The following is a 17,624-nucleotide window of genomic DNA, read 5'->3' on the forward strand; positions in this document are numbered from 1 at the left end:
TGGTCAATGACTGAGTGACCAGTTGCTCACCACAGCTACATCTAATCAGTCACCAAAACTAGATTTTTCCTAGTCATGAGAAGGTTGGGACACATAACATATGTACATGTGTACCCTTGTGAAACCTTACCTTCCACCTCATTAGAAATGTATTAAGTAATCAAAGTAAAATCTAGATAAGTGACACAAGAGTACACGAAAAATAATTCAGCTTAATATCAGTCAGTTCTGTATGCAGATGTCACACAGTCGTATAAGAAAGTGAGACTGTGAAGAAGTATACAATGGTCCAGATAATACCCCAAAATCTACCATGAGCCCTTTGAAAAGGTGCAAGCTGTAGCCTTTGGATAGACCCTCAGTATCATTAAAATCTGTGGGTAGTTTTTGGCATGTGTACACAATACAGTCATAAAGTATATATTAGATTATGCACTGATTAAAAGCACAGTGTCTTAAAATCCTAATTTAGATAATATCTACACAAATATCCAAGTCTGCAAACTCTCAAATATTTAGCTTATAGTGCAGGAAAAGAGAAACTCCTGTCCTGATTGAGATGAGTTGGTATATTGCAGTTTCTGTCCTCGATCATGCTGCCTGCTCCAGGGATTCCCATCTAATTAGAGTGACGGCGATGAGATGGCCACGGCGCCTGACAGGGACTGATGGCTACTCAGGAAAAAAGATGATTTCTAACAATGACTTCTAACAGTCAGGTTGTGCTGCAGTGCTGCTGCACAGGCCACACACTGTTGATTGATTTGCATTGCAGATTGGAGAGACTTGGAGAGGACCTGGCTAGCTTTCCACGCTGTCGCTGTCTTAAACCCAGCATAATCCCTGGCTAGCGGCCCAGTATGCTTCTCACCCTTTCATTAATATGGGAGTGCCAGTACACCTGGCCACTAGACAAACATTTGAGGCAGCCTTAAATGAAATACATCAGTCATGCCGGCTCACTGGTAAATAGACTGCTGACCACAAAGTAAAAATCATTCTGTTTTGCTTGGCTTTTAGCTTCCACAATAATCATATTACGTTGTAACTTGCACAGAGTTCTTCTTGTAAATGCATGTGTTACATCCTGGGAGGCTGTGGGAGTGTGTGGGCGTGGTGTTGTCTTCTCCCTCTCCTCCTCCTTCATTCTGGCCCCTCCCTTTGTCTCTCTCTGCCCCTGCCCTCTCCTATAGGCCACACCTGCTGCTCATCTGCTCTCGTTACAACCAATTACCCTCAGGGGTGATATAAGCTGGAGAAGAGCAGTGTGGAGGAGGAGGGAGAGGTTGCTGGTGGATTTCCTCTGTGCTGGTCAGAGTGTGCTACTGGCTTAGGTGTGGAACAGCCTGCTGCGTATCACCAGCCTTCTGGTGTGTGGCTCTTTGTGAGTAGTGTTTAACTGAGCAGTGATTGCCCATGAGTGACGGCGGCCTTCATTATATTATTAATGCTGTTGCTGGCTTTATATAATTCTACAAAACATATACGTTTATCTAGAAACCCTTAACAAATCCCTCAAAGTTTTAGGCATAAATATTTAATAGCTCAGAGTTTGTTTATAACTAATTTCACAGACTAAAGACAACCATAGTGTGTTGCTTTTATTTTCTCTTGCTTGATCAAAGTTTTCTGGTGCTGCCACTACAACCTATTATTCACACAGACTAATTACACTTATAGCTGACTGCACATTATGTGTGGTCCAAGGTTTATTTATTCTCTGCCTAACCAGGAATCATAACTGATGTTTGAGCACAAGATGTCTTGCAGCAAGTGATTATTTTGTAGACAGTAGCTAAAAACCAAGGGTTTACAGTATTATCTTTAAGTAGCCTAATGTAGTATTTTACAGCATAGCGGGTTCAAAGTGTCTGTAGTTTGGTTATTAGCTGAATCAATAATTCAAAAGTGTAAAGAACTGTAATACATCTTTTACTTAAAATGAGATGGAGAAAAAAAAGAGCCACAGCTGTTGGTCTCTGTGTGTGTGTCAGCTCCACTGGCACTGCCAGTTTGATGGTGTTTACTAAGGCTGTGCCACATCTGTGCTCTCAACAGGCTTTTGTTTGTCCCCTTCTTGTTGACCAGATCTGCAGTTTTAATGGTGCATCAACTGACATCGCACACTGGAAAGGTTCATTTTCTTTGCAACTATATATTTATATAGTTAGAGTATATTTACAGGTGCAGAGCACATTGCATCGTTTACAGTTGCAAATGGAGAAAGAAAACAGTTTTTCACTGTTGTTCAGCATTACATATGACATACATGCGTCGGCATAAATTCAATAGGTCAAAATACACTGACTCATTGCAGTGTCCACTCAGCCATTATAGGAGTTGATCAATTCTACCCACTGCTATTGGCCCATCTCACATACCACGAACTGCTAGCATGCACCAACTTCAAATCTTTTTATGCAAAACATGACGGGGAACTAACTTGTGGGGTAATTTAACAATCATACCAATACATGGTTTGTGCAGAAGAGCTGCTTTGACTTTTTTTAAGCACACATTTAGCACTGTCTGCAGCATATGTAGCAGAAATGTTATAACAGCTATGGAGACAGTAGATAAGCTGTGTCTTCCTGCTCAGTTATTTTGCCTGAAAAGATACAGTAACAACATTAGTATCTCTTTTCAATATAAATATAATTTATTATTATTATGTACCCCGGGACCCTGAAAAGGATAAGCGGAAGCGAATGGATGGATGGATGGATATTATTATGTATATCTCAGATCATTTTGATTAATTTTGTGTACAAAAGCTCATTCTTATTCAAGGGCTGTATAGATTCATCAGAAATGAAGGTTTAAAAAAATAAACAATAAGAAGAACAGTAAGTAACTTACTTAAGGACTTTTATAAGAATGTAATATTTAGCACAGGGCTATAGACTCAGTCCTTAACAGACTGCATGTTATGCTTATCAGTCTTTATGCCGTGCTACTTGCGATGCACCTGTTTTTAAACAAGGCCAACATATGGATGTTAGCAGAGCTGTGAAGTGCAGCTTTAAACAAACTGCAACTGTGAACGTGTTCTTTTAAACTTCCGTGCACAAATCATTCTTTGATTAAAAGAAAAAAAAATGTGTTAGCCTTGAGAAACACCTTATCTTTGCGTCATCTAGTTTCCTGTTGCAGTGTGTATAGAGTCCAGCACAGAAGCATCATGATCAGAAGTGATACAAAAATGAGTTTTTCTTTTTCTCCTCCTCTGTCTATCTTTACTCTTCTTCAATTTTAGTGACAGAGCCTCTCCCAAATGCTAACAGTGTTACAGATATCTGGATGCCCCTCAAGCGTGTAATTTTGCAAATGCCTATCTATTAGTTTAGAAATAGTTTCAGTTTAATATATTATTGTGTGATATAATATCCTGGTGACGACAGGTAGTTGTGAAATTTTATGCTTCATACACACTGAGGAACATAGTGGTTAGAGACCAGAGTGCAGCCAAAATTATCACAACTGTGTGCAATGAACTAGCAATCTCATTGCTTCTGTAAGGGTTACTCCTGATGGTGATGGTGAGTAAATATGACGAGTGGAATGTGAAAACCTGTTACCATCTATATACACTGAATTTTACAATAATTTCTTGTCATGAACCGCTGTGTGTCTGGTGTGTGAGGTTACGGATCCAAATGCAGAGCAAGCAAGCAAGCCGAACACACAGCAACATGGAAAACTTGACAAGAGGTAATGGGAAATCTTGACCCTAAGGAAAGCAAACAGGAACAGAGCTAACATTAATCAGGAACAACAAGAAAAGTGAAGTAAAACTAAATAAAAAGCATCAGAGATACTTGACTTCAGATAACAGGAAGCAACTACTGAAACACGCGCAAAGAAGTAAATCAAACTAATACACAAAATGTAAACAGAAACCAGAGAACAATAGTAACGAGAGCTTAAAACCTGAAGATCCAAAAATCAAGCATGCAAAAACTCAGAACACTGACTGACATTACTGGCATAAATTAATCCACAAATAGTGACATATTTGCAGCAGGACATTGATTTGACTGCAAAGTATCCCAGGTGCTCAGTAACCTTACTTTTATGTACAAATATAACCAGAACACAACCAGCTGATTGAAATCGCTATCGCAAAGAGACACTTTGTTAGACGAGTTGCTCTAATGGTGTGTTTACCAGTAGAGGACTGTTTCAAAAAGTCATGTAATTTGCAAAATAACAACCCTTATACTCGGTACAGCTGCTATTCGGCCCATCACTTGGTTGTCTCTGTGTTTTAGTTAAACATTAGCAATTCAATTCCAATGAGCATTTCCAGATTTAAACTATTAGACTGGTAATGCACAGTGATTGGGAGTTGATAACTGTCCAAACAGTGCATTTGGATAAAGATTTTATATCAGTGCCAGATCTGAATAGCGCTAAACCAATCTTTCAAGTCCCCTAGACATGCACAGAGTAAAATCATTGTGAGTGTTAAAGTGTAACCAAAAAACGGTTCACTCTTGGCAGTTTTCCTACCAAACATTATGACGTAAAAACCATGCAACGTGACTGTACGTCTACCCGCACTGAGATTAAGCAGCTCATCAGTAATTCTTGTTTCCAATTTGTGCGGTCTTTATTATAAAAATAATCAGATTTTAAAATATATATCTTAAGCTCTTCTTTAATGGCATCAGCAATTATGCCATAAATGGATTTAGTATATCCCATCTTTGTATAAGACATGAAAAATGGATCATAACCTGCTTAAGAGCTATAAAGAAACGATCAGATTGGCTCCAAAACAAAGAATGTGGCTCGCTGTTCTGTCTACATTCATCACTGCTGCTTCACCGCCCTGATGACATATATGCTGACCTGAGAGATTTAGAGTCAGAATTGATAACTAATATTCTCAGAGGTGACAAAGCGCACTTCATTGTAAGTCCACATATCATTTCTGGAAGGTCAATGGCTTCCATCATAGCCTTAATAACTGATATCCTGCCAGTTTGTGATACAGAAAGTGGTGTGCGACGGCATTAGTGTGTAATGTGTAAACACAGATATTACTCTTCTGCAATCCCCAAAGCATAAAATCTTGACACTAAATGTAATGTATAACGCTGGCTTTTCTCTAAAGAGAGAAAGCTCAGTGGAAAAATTGAACACTTTCTGACTTATGATGCTCAGCTTTTTTTTTTTTTATGCCAAATGTTTTACCAGAAAAGTATATTTTCCCCCCCAAATGACCATATTCACTACTGTTTCAGTCCCTCCTGGGGTACATCATAAAACAGTTTGGTTTCCTTTTGTGGGGGGTTTTAAAATTAATGGGCAGTGAGCCAAGCTGTGGACAAGCATCTATCTGAATGCTGTCACTGTAGAGGCCATTATATTGTTCCATTTGAATTATAAAACCTTGCTCGAGCAAGGCTGGTGCTGCATGGGTGCATGACTGCTCACCGGATGGCAGAGATAGGTCTCTTCAGTGAAATGGTTGAATGAAAGGGTGACCAGGCATCTCTCTCATTATTAGACTTGTCACTGTCACTCACAAAGGCATGAGTGACAGAAGACCCTATTACCCTCCCAAGATTCACCCTCCCACCCTTCAGAGATAGGGCAGCTTTTATAGTTGTCACTGAGGTGGGTGGGTGGGACGCCAGGACAACGCTTGAGCAGTCTCATTATCATTCACACACACACACACACACACACACACACACACACACACACACACACACACACACACACACCCCACTGATTTATTTCTATCAAATGCAGTCCTGCGATAGCCCCGCATGTGATATTGTTTAGGTTTTCATGACAAAATAATAGTTTTGATTCATCAGATTTTTGCCACAGCTCTGAGAAGAGGCCACTGTCGAAATAGCCTGTAAGTATGTTAAAGCTGGTCATCCCCAGAGAGAAATTATCTACTTAATTAAAAAGACCAGCAGGAAAGGCCTGGAATCATGACAGTATAATTATAAAAGCCCAATTTCGGTTAATCCTTGGCTCTGCAGTGAGGAGCCTCACATGATGAAGCCAGGCCATGGCTGCTGGTTAAGCACTGAGACCACACAGGTCTTTTACAAGAGGCAGTTTTAGGATGACAGGCCTTAACTGAAGATCTACGGAGCTGAGCAGGCCCAGTAGTCTGCCCAAGGCTTTTCTTTTTCTTTTTTTTTTACTACACTGGAGCCTGGGGAAAAAAGGACAGTGAGATCATTTATGAAGGACAGGGAGTGCAGAGGCAAAACATGTTTAAAGTTAGCTCAGTGACTAGTGTGGCAACCACTAGTCACACTTGGCGTTATATCACCTTGAATTGATCTGAATTATTGTTTAAAAATGCAACTTTTAACTGTCCCCACCAAAGCGTGTCACTGGAGATGTTTACTAAACTATAAATCGCAGCAGGACATTACTGCTGATCTTTGTGTTTGCGTTGCATGGAGGTGGGCTCCGTCTTTTGTCTGTTCGTCTCGGTGGCAAGGCCTTTGATTTGTGTCTCACAGCTGGGCCTGGGGAAGACTTTTCAGTGGGCAGCTGTGGATGCTTAATCTCCCCTGTGCTGACACAGGCTCAATTAATAGATGGCGCACTTTGGGATTCTGCAAGAAAGTTGTCAGGGCCCTGTCAGATAAATCACAGGAGAGGAATCCACTCTGGCTATCTCAAGCTTCAGCCCCAGTGGCCTTTTTCCTCTTTGTTTGCTTACTCAGAGTTACACAAGGGTAATGATTTTTATAGCATCGAGGCACACCGGGGGTCTGCTTGACAAGTGCTGTGATTGCCCTGAATTATAGGCTACAGTTAAAGGAATATCCATAATTATAATTTTGTTTTTAATGGAAAAGCAATCAGTATAATTGTTGACTAACACTTGAGAACTTTAATACAGTCATTTTAGACTTTTATACCTCTCAAGCAAACATATAATTCTGTGAAGATCTATCAAGTCTATTTGTTCTTAGAAAAACCATATCTCAGGATCATAAAATTCAAATAACAATATCTGCCAGGAGTTTTCCCTGATTTAATTCAGTTTTTGCTCTTTTTAATCATTTTGTTTCAGTTCCTTCGTGGTGATGGAAAAAAGACATTATTTTCAGTACCTGTTTTAAAAGAAAAGAACACACTTAGGTATGATTGTATTGATTTCAGCACTTTAACTTTAAGTCTGTAGCTTTTTCCTTTTCTGGCAGATATCACAAAAATGTTTATAATGAAAGAAGAAACACATTAATATAACTGCTGTACATCTTCATATCCAGCCTCTTTCCCCACTGGCCGCACATCTAAAATATATTTGAGGCTAATGTTAAGACTAAATAGATACGATGGGAACCTACATAATCCTTTCTACCACTATTATCACCGTCTAATCTAATTTCGTACTTTTTACCATTATTTTAGTTTTTATGTGTTTTAAATTCTTAATTTTGATATTTCTGAGGTATTTGAAGCTATGCAGGAGCAGGAATCAAATTAAGTCAACTCTATACCTTAGGGTATATCACCCTACCTTTGCTGTTATCTACACAATATAATGTGTTCATTATTGTAACACAGCAGTAAGCGTTAATAGAAGAAAATGACTTACCCCCTGGCGTTATTGACATTAGTTTACATTTAGTTTTTAATGTATTTTATATTAAATATATCAGTCTCAACTTTTTTTGCAGTATTTAAAGATTTATTTTGTGTGGCCCCCTGTCGGCCCCCGTTGTTTTTACGTCATTTTCTTCTCAGTGTGATACACAGTGTACTGTACGTCTGTGGCTTGAATATTTTATTCAACAAGAGCTGATGCAGTTTAAGTGTTCCTTTGATTTTTTTTTAAGCAGTAATTTTATTTTTTCTAGTTCTTATGGAAATAAATAAGGATTCAGTTAACAGCACATGCAATGTAAACTATACTATATAAACTACATGCCACTATGGCCGCCCCTCCATGATCCTGATTCTGCTGCAGGTTTCTTCCCGCAGTTTTTCCTTTCCACTGTCGCTAAAGCGCTTGCTCATATGGGGTCATGTGATTGCTGGTGTTTTCTTTGTTTTCTTTGTATTATTGTAGGGTCGTTACCTTACAATATAAATTGCCTTGAGGCAACTGTTGTTGCGATTTGGCACTTTATAAAGAAAATTGAAATGAATTAAATGCTACTATATAAACTACTGAGCTGTGGCGATTTGTGGATGGCATGGCTCTCACCATGAAAGCTGGAATAGAACTCCTCCATAGTAATATTTAGTGTTGAAAAATAAAAACTATTAATATTAGATTGACGGAAAAAATAAATATCGAATCCCAGTTCCTAGTAATATACCGAAACCATGAGCGAGTATGGTGTTTTTTGACTTTTAATTAGCCGAAGCAAAGAAGAGATTCAAGCAGTGTATTTTTTGCAGGTTACAGAGCGAGGCTAAAATAAAGGAATTCAAAACTATGATGATATTTTAATTGTGTAGCTTTCTGTGGCTTTGCAAGCTTCTCATACTTGTACAAATGTAAATGTATCGTACATAGCTGTAGGCTTTGCTGAAGATGCGCTTTGCACCAGTAAACTCAAAGAACCATGCATAATAGCAACAGCTGTTCATGCATTTTAATTGAAAGCAGTGGCCTTTCATTGAACGGCTCCATCTTTCTTCATTTCCGCAATTACGAACTTGCCACAGAGTTTTGGCCTCGAGATCCAAGAGTGTGAAGCAGCAGCCATGCTTGTTTTCTCTCCTCACGAGCCGTAAAGCTTACTATTCGGATTGTCCAATAATTACATGCATTTGTCTTGTCCTGTCCTGATTGTTCTCAGAGCCCGTTTGCATTGAACAAAGCGCTTCTGTTCCAACTCTCACCTCTAGTCAGGTTGTTCCTAGAAAAGTCATCCTTTACCTTCCTACAGCCGGCTCTCTTGGGAAAATCAAAAGATGAACTTTGTGCAGGGAAGTAATTTATGATGTAATTGGCCAGGATCTGCTCGGGGGGAATTGTGTTTTCCAGCCATGTTTTCTCAACATTAGCGTGTCCCCCATTAGCCGAACTTTTCAAAGAGAGCAATTTCTCCAGGAGGTGGCATTTAATTATGTTTGGAGTGTGAATAGGTGTGTTCTATCGATTCCAGATAGTTCTTTATCCAAGGAGGGCTTGTCATGTGTTAAGCAACTGATAGAGCTTCCTATACTTAATTTATTACTAAAAAACATGAAAGGCTGATGATGTGTTAGTGGTGGAAGTGATAGATCTGCATTAATATTAAGTGAGAATAAGATGTACCTAATCAATAATTCAAATCTGGTTTTGACTCTTGATGTAGTCCATAGGGAGTCCTTAATGGTCAGTGGTGGAATTGAAATCAGGAAAAAGAATATTTTATGTTATCTTCTCTGGCAGCTGATTTGCTCTCGACCCATTGAGATACGTGGCGAGCTTATTGATAGGAGATGCTTCCTGGTGTTGGCTTAACTACCTTTATACCACAGATGTACACGTCCGAAAGCTCTTTGATGTCAGAATTACCTGTCATGTCATATTATTCTTGTTTATAATGTCTCAGATTGATCAGAAATGGGTTGATTCCTCCTGGGAGCACAAAGGAAGCATTGATAAAGTGTTTAATTTTCGAAACATCTAACATATGTGCACAGGCATGGAAGCCATGATGATTTTTTTTTTTTCATTTTAGTATGATATGATGCCACATTTATGGGAATTAATGTTACTTTGCCCACAAGAGACACCGCATGTACTTGGTTGCACAATCATACATGCACAATACACTGGCCTCCCATATGATTCAGTCTGTGGAAACTCTCTTTCCTCTCTCTAACGTTACAGTGATAGTAAAGCTTCAGGTTCCAAAGGTAATCTAACCTAGGAGAAGGGGCGATAATAGCCACACTGGCAGAGTGCTTGTTTGTAATAAGAGAGTGGGTGAGGAGTCAAAGGTGAAAAATGAGTGCGATATTGAAGGAGGGAGGAAGCTGTAAAAGGACGCTTGTGTTTATCTGTGATTATTAACGCACCTCACACCCTGAGATGAAAGAGGCTTTTCAGACCCAGGAAGTCTAATAGAACAGACAAATTTTGGATTTCCTTCTGGACGGATGCCATTCTGTAAGCACAATGTGATGTGACATGCCAAGTGTGATTATAAATGACACAATCGTATCCTGAGAGATGGTGCCTTGATGATAGGCTGGCACACTTTTTGCACTTCACCTCTGCGTCCATAACTATTGAGACAGGCATTTCACTATAGGATTATATGATGTAAGAGACATCATGCATTCATGTCTGTTTGGGTGTGTATAGTCTACCTGTGCTGCGAGGGAATGCAAATCATTATAACTTTGGTATGGAAACTACAAAAGAACTCCAGAAACCACACTGGGCAGCTTGTCACAACTAATTTGAATAATCGTTTGTTGATACTCTGTGTTCTGTCCACTCCGTGCAGTTTGAGACTAAAATCCCAGCCGAGCTTTAAGTGATTCTCATTATTATGTCTGTATGTTTTGACCGTGAGCTGCTCGTTTTGGGGGTTGGATTTAGGATGCTAAAGGGATTCGCTTCATTAAATAGACTCATTGTATTAGATTCTCCAAAATAAAGTATTGCCAACCTGGCTGAAGTTAAGAAGAATCACCCCGTCATACGAAGAATGCAAATCATACATTTCACTGTGACAGAGTGACTCCGCTGCTTCAGACAAGGAATGCCTCAGCATGATGGCACAACAGTTAAAACAACATCTTTATATGAGCGCCGGGGCCGTCGCAACTGTCTCGGAAAGTTCAGCACGGCTGGGGTTTGGCACCGAGTCGTCCGCAGCTGTCAGACTCTACATTTGCGACGACGACACTGTCGCATGGCCTTTGGTAACCTAACCTGGCATTCCTTTGCTGACCTCGAACAACAACATGAAGATTCTGTTCTCCTAATAAGTCAAGCTTAAGCTCTGCAAATGCACACTTGGGCTTCAGTGCAGGTTTGAGAAGTATGACTAGAGATATCAAAGAAACTACTTAAGTAACGTTATGTTCCATTATTCTCATGAATGGTTGCATCAAGTATTTTAAACCAACAAGTAGATCTATGTTATGATCCTTAGATATAAAGAGGTTTCTTAATCAATTGCAATGAACACTTACACTAAAGGAAAATCATCAGGAATGCAATTTAAAAAAAAAACTTTGCAAAAAGAGTTATAGATGTATATCTTTTTTTTTTTTTTTAAGTTGGAGTTTATTTGCTTAAACCTTAAAATACAGTGACTTTTAAGGTAACAAAGGTCACATAGACAAGGAGTTATGCTTACTTGCACAGTCACCACCTAAAATCTTGTTTTGATCCATGAAAATAACTAACAACAAAAAGCAGGTTTTGGTGGAACTAGACATGTACTACACTTACATAAAGCATTACCTTTATGTACAGAGAAGACAGTATGTTCCTGTATGTAAGGGATAATGACACCTGGAGGAATATACTCATTTACAGTGATAGGCATATGCTACAGTCCTGGACTGATCGCTGTTTTGCTGCTAGCTGCTTCACTGAATCACCGATTAAACACATCATTTCCAGCCATGAGACGGAGCTTGTATCATCTGTAGGGTTTTTTTCATTAGGCACTAATAATTTATTAAGCTGTTCCTGGTGACTAATTACTTGTTGATTACGTGGAAATTAAAATTTTGGACTTATAATTAAGTCTCAGAGTAAGAAAAGAGTGTAGCTAACATTAGCAGCTATCACTGACAACCTTCTACATTTGCAGGTGTGTTTGAACACTCCTGCGCTCAGTCTGGTGACACACTGCTCTAGTTGAGTGGTTATGTATATGTCAGTTACACGGCACTTTACACACAGCTGTGTTTTAGTTTTCTAAGTCAAACTGTTGTGGTTTTACAATTTCCATCTGTCTCATTTTTACTTTTTAAATCATCCAGACAGTACTACAGGGAGAGGGGGAGTAACACTACAGAGATTCACCACCCAAGCGGCACTGTGCAAAAAAAGAGAACAAACTGATAATCAAAGTCTTAGTATTTTCCATTCTGATTACTGAGGGTAGCAACATTTAATTGTTTAATAACCCACTGACATGCTTCTCAGGTTTAGATACCAAATTACTTTGTTAGCTTCAGGAAAAAGTACATGGTTTAAATTAGAATACACTTGTGCATAATGTTAACCAGATGTTAGAAGCTTCTCCCTCATTTTCTGGTCACGAGAGAGATTAAGCCCACCCTAATTGAGTGGGGTAGGATTAAAAGGAGTGACAGTGAAGTCACCATGCCCTCTAAGGGTTGCAAATAAAGCTGCGATCCATTTTGTCCTTTTTAAGGCTAGCAGTTATACAATTGTAGTTACAGCATACTGCGTTCAGTCAGCTATTTTATAGAAAACACTTCCAGTCTTTGCAGAGATTTTCTTCAGTAAGAGTATTAACTTACAGGAACCTTCGATTGTAGCGTCACTCGTTCTGCTTCCTGCTTACATCGCAGTGCCAGTGTCAAGTAAGCCTGTGGTATTTTATATCACTTTGGAGAGTAACATCGGTGACTATATGCCTGGCACGCTATTAGCCCAAATCCCTTGTTTACCTGAGTATTACAGGTAAAATGGAGATTATTATCCCTTTCCTGGGAACTTGGTTACAGTGCAGAGTGAGATCAGGCTCCTGTTGCATCCAAAATTGCTGTGATTAGGACACATAATCCAGTATCACAAGGGAGTAACCACAATGGCTTGAATATATTCCACCTGACATTTAGTTCAGCCAGATCTCTGATTGGCACTTGATTAGCAACTAATCCATGTCATTATCTCCTTCAGTGAAATTAGTTGAGTAGAAAATGGTGTCGTAAATCACAGAGGTAGGACTAAGGGGGGGCTTTGATCAGTGTACAGCTCTAAAAGAGCTAGGAGGAGAGTTGAAATATGTTGTTGCCATGGATACTACAAAAAAATAGGTGAGAGGCAATATATGGCTCAGTGGTTTCAGGAATATGCTTGGTTTTGTGTGGAAACAGCAACTCTCGGTGTGGGAAAAAGTATTGACAAAAGTTTCGGTTCTTATCTCCTGATCTGCCCTCGCATAGAGTTGGCAGAGGCTGAAGTTTAGATCCACCTTGATATAAGTGACTATTTATCTCCGTTAGATTATGAACTGATATGCAGACCTCTCCGTTTCCTGCCAGGTAAAATACAGAAACCCTCCCCCCGTTTCCTGCCCACCCTGGCCTGCCTTCTTTGGCTCCAGTCCTGAACCTAACCCTCAGAGGAGTGGAAAATAATTAGGAGAGAAAATTGCTGCTGACACTATTTCTGAAAAGCAGGGTATTGTAATGAGAGCAGAGCAGGTATTCATTGTGTCTGAGGGAGCGATTGAAAGCCCTTGGTTTTCGGGCTGCCTGGGAGAAGCCCAGGGAGAGTAAGCAGAGCTTTGCTGAGTCCCTTAATGCATGTGGGAACGGAGCCTTGAGAGGACGAGGTAGAGGTGTCTTCAACAATGGCAGGAGCCAAGGTTACAGCTGAGTAACTAATTCAAACTGCTCTAGACTGACACACACACTCATACGCACACACTCTTGTCTCCTTTGTCTCTCTCAATATGTCTCTCCCTCTGTCTCTTGCTCTCTCCTAGTTCCCATTATGTGTTCAGAGAGATGCCGTCCAGCCACTGCTCAAAGTTATCTTCATTAGCTGTGTGGACTTGCTGGAGTGGCTGCTCTGGGAAGCTTTTTTCTGAGCAAGGCACTCAGAGAAGATGAATAAATGTTTTGTCCCACATAGGCCCAGCCTAAAGCAGTGGCAGGCTGCGAGGAGAGAGATAGATGAGGTATTAACTGTTATATTTTTCAGCGGGGGCCGAGGAAGCCCAGTGGTAGGGTTGATAGAAGCAGATGCTGCCGCCTGAATATTAAACCAGTTAAATGAAATGTCCTCTATAAAGAAGTCTTAATAGGAGTTAAAATATAGCACTGTGCTCCACTGGTTGTGCATAACGGAGCTGAGCACATGCTCATCTCAGGGCTGCTACTTGACATGTGATTCAGCCTAAAAGCTGGGATAAAAAGAGGTCACTTTGATCGTCTCTTAGTGCCGTGATGCAGGTGCAGCATCAGGATGATGATTTAGCATTTGAATGATTACTGCATCTAAGGATAATGAAAACAGGGACACAGAAATAATGGCGCGCACGAGTCTTTTGAGACTGCTGAAACATGTGGCTGATGACAAAACTTCATTAGACCTATAGAATTGAAATCCACTGAGCTTAGATGGCGCAGCTGCAAAATATGACAACAAATGATGTTTTACTGATGCTTAAATACGTCGATAATCAAAATAAAAAGTAATTCATTGTTTTTTCTTGTTGCTTTGATGTTTTATTGTGACGGAGAGTGAACAGACTTGTCCTTTCTCTCCAACGAATGTTAATGCCATTCTTAGTTAATGAAAATCTGAGACCGCCTTTGTAATGTTGCAGGCATCCATAATAGAAATCTGCAGGGAATAATGGTGAGATCCCACTTAAATGAGAAAATAAATTGATGGCCAAATTGCATGTGGGTCATATCTCCACTTATGGGAACTCAGATCTGCTTTTAGTTGCCTAAATAATGGACAGAGAAAACTGTACTCACATTCAGGTTTAGATTGCCTCCACTCTGCAATTTAATTTCAAATTACAAAGTACATCTGAAACCTCTCTCTGTTTCTGTGCTTCTCTGCTCCTCTCTATAGCTCTTTCTCAGACACAGAAATAAACACGCATATTACCCACAATGCATCTGCTGTATTCCATCCATTTCTGTGAAGTGGTTAAAGTAAAGCAGGTAAATTAAATCTGTGGCTTTGCCATTCGAGATTCTGGCAATCACCCAGATCAGTTTAGCATCTCCTTCTGTATTTCCAGGCACTGTGAAGAAATTTCCAGGCTTTTAGGGGCGCACGATGCACAGCGACACATTCAGTAACATCAGAAAAAGTAGCTAATGCAACTATGAACAGGGGGTGCGGTGAAATAAAATCAGAAACTATTATCTGCAATCTGACTTTTCAGGTACTGAGATAAAACACAGAATCCCATGTGCTTTTGTTCACCGTGTTCCTGAGGTGCTCGTAGGTAAAAAGATCGGTTATGCTCAGTAGTGATGAGTGTAGTCAGAGTGTCTGTGGAGGGCGGACTCCCACGGGAACTCTGCACAACAGAGAAGGGCAGTATAATATTTTCCAAACCTGGATGTCTTCTTATGACCATTAGAAGATGGTAGTTTGCTTTTCACCTGTGCAAGGGAAGCATTGATATTGATATTTGCTAAACTGTGTCTCCTTCCCTATTTCAGGCTGCAAGTTTTTTTTTATTAAAGGGATAATTTGCCTTCAGAACTGCCTTAATTCTTTGTGCCACAGATTCTTTAGAGATTTTGCTCCATACCCTTACACATTTGCTGCAGATTTGTCAGCTGCACATCCATGATGTGAATCTCCCGCTCCATCACATCCATCTGTTGGACTGAGTTCACAATGTTCACTATCACTATTTGAGTACACTATGTTCAAGAAATCGGTTAGAGATTGTTTGAGCTTTGTGACACTTTGCTTTAGCCTGTTGGACGCAGCCATCAGAAGATGGGTACACTGTGAGCGTAAATAGATGGACATAGTTTGCAACGATATTCCGGTAGGCTGTGGTGTTTAAATGATGCTCGGTTGATACTAAAGGACCCAAAGTGTACAAAGAAGATATGTCCCACACCATTACACCACCAGCAGCCTGAACTAGGTGATATAAGGTAGGATAGATGGATGCAATCCTGGTCCTATCATCTGAATTTCACCACAGAAACTGAGACGCATCAGATCAGGCAACATTTTTCCAATCTTCTACTGTCCAGTTTTGGTGAAACTGTGTGAATTATAGCTTAGTTTCCTGTTCTTAGCTGACAGGAGTGGTGAGTGACGGCTGTAAGCCATCTGCTTCAAGGTGCAGAGTATTGCACGTTCTTCTTCTGCATAGCTTGGCTATTTGCGTCACTGATGTCTTTCCATCAGCCCGAAGCAGTCTGTCCATTTTCCTCTGACCTCTGACTTCAACGAGGCATTTTCACCCAGTGAACTGCTACTTACTGGATATTTTCTCTTTTTTTGGGATCATTTTCTGTAAACCCTAGAGATGACTGTGTGGGAAAAGCCCAGCAGATCAGCAGTTTCTGAAAAACTCTGGCCTATCTGGCATCAACAACCACGCCACGTTCAAAGTCGCTTTCTTCCCCATTCTGATGCTTGGTTTGAACTTCAGCAGATCAATTCGACCAGGTCTACATGCCTAAATTGCCTAAATCCATTGAGTTGCTGCCACATGATTGGCTAATTGGATATTATGCACATTAACACACCGCACATTTAAATAGGTGTACCAATTTGAATTGAACAATTCATGTTTGCAAAGATGCAACTAGACATTTGTGATCAATCTTGTTCGCACAGTGGATATTATAAAAATGCCAAGCCCACAGCCAGCGCTACATCTGCTCTTGTTGTGTTAAGTAGCTTTCATTGGCACCACAGCGATCCCTCCTCATATCCACATCACTGTCAAACTCTTGTTACTTTTTTGAAAAGCCATCAGGATTTGTCTCTGTCAAGTGCCTGTCCTTCAGTCCATTAAAGATGATTGATAGAGCTAGAAAATCTTCCACCCAGCTGTTGTTGTTGACTCATCTCTGAGAGATTGAAAGGAGCGGAGAAAAAGACCATCCCTCATCAAAAGACCTTTTGTCTGTGTTGACGATGTGAAGCAAAATAGATTTTAGAAGATAGGTTATAACTAATCTCCAGCCTTTTTTTTAAGATGTTTTTTCTAGCTTTGTATAGGAATAATTATTAGATTATAGATGAAGATGGTGATTAGTCACATTTTTCTTTAATCTGAATATTACAAAAATGTTTAATGTTATCCTGCAGGCTCTTAATTGTCTGATCTCAACTCTTTTAGTTTTGATAGATAAAGTTAGTCTGGGAGGCTTTTGCCCTCCATTGATCTCGTCTTAACGAAGAGCAACCAAAAAAATGGGTACGTGTGGTTGTCCACCTGCCACTGTTTCCTCCTACCTCTGTTTTCCTCTAATGGCCTGTGAGGATTTTTACAGGACAACTTGAAGAGGATTTTATCATGTTTCAGTGTGATTGATAACATGCTCTTGGGGGGATGTCAGGCTTTCAGAGACAGATAATGCGGATTTCTATCTCTCTGCCTTCTCCTGTAAGACGTGCCATCAATCAGATGTATCCTGGCCTTAACCTGGTAAAATTAAAACCTTAGATAGGTGGGGGGATGGGCAGGGGTCTCCGTAGAACCAGGACACACACATCAACCGGGAGCATGACAGAATCAGAACACAGATCCACATCGTGGCAGGCTCACCGCAGAGAAGACGGTGGATTCCACAATGGGCCAGAAAATACAGTTAATGATCGGACTGCATATCGCTGTTGACAGAGGAGAGAGATTACAGGAAGAACAGTCTCATTTTCACTGTGTGCGGAGGCGTTATTAGATCCTAGCCCAGCTAATTTCATTCTTAAGCTTGTCAATATTTACCAGCAATAGGCACAGCACTCT

General features: G+C 40.1%; 1 protein-coding gene across 3 annotated transcripts in view; it reads left to right on the forward strand.

Annotated features, from left to right (window-relative positions):
- The window catches only part of macrod2 (mono-ADP ribosylhydrolase 2), a 424,305-nt gene that overhangs the window by 159,805 nt on the left and 246,876 nt on the right, over nucleotides 1-17,624 (forward strand). The window lies entirely within an intron of this gene.

This window comes from Rhamphochromis sp. 'chilingali' (assembly GCF_963969265.1).
Source record: "Rhamphochromis sp. 'chilingali' genome assembly, chromosome: 20".
Lineage (NCBI taxonomy): Eukaryota > Metazoa > Chordata > Actinopteri > Cichliformes > Cichlidae > Rhamphochromis > Rhamphochromis sp. 'chilingali'.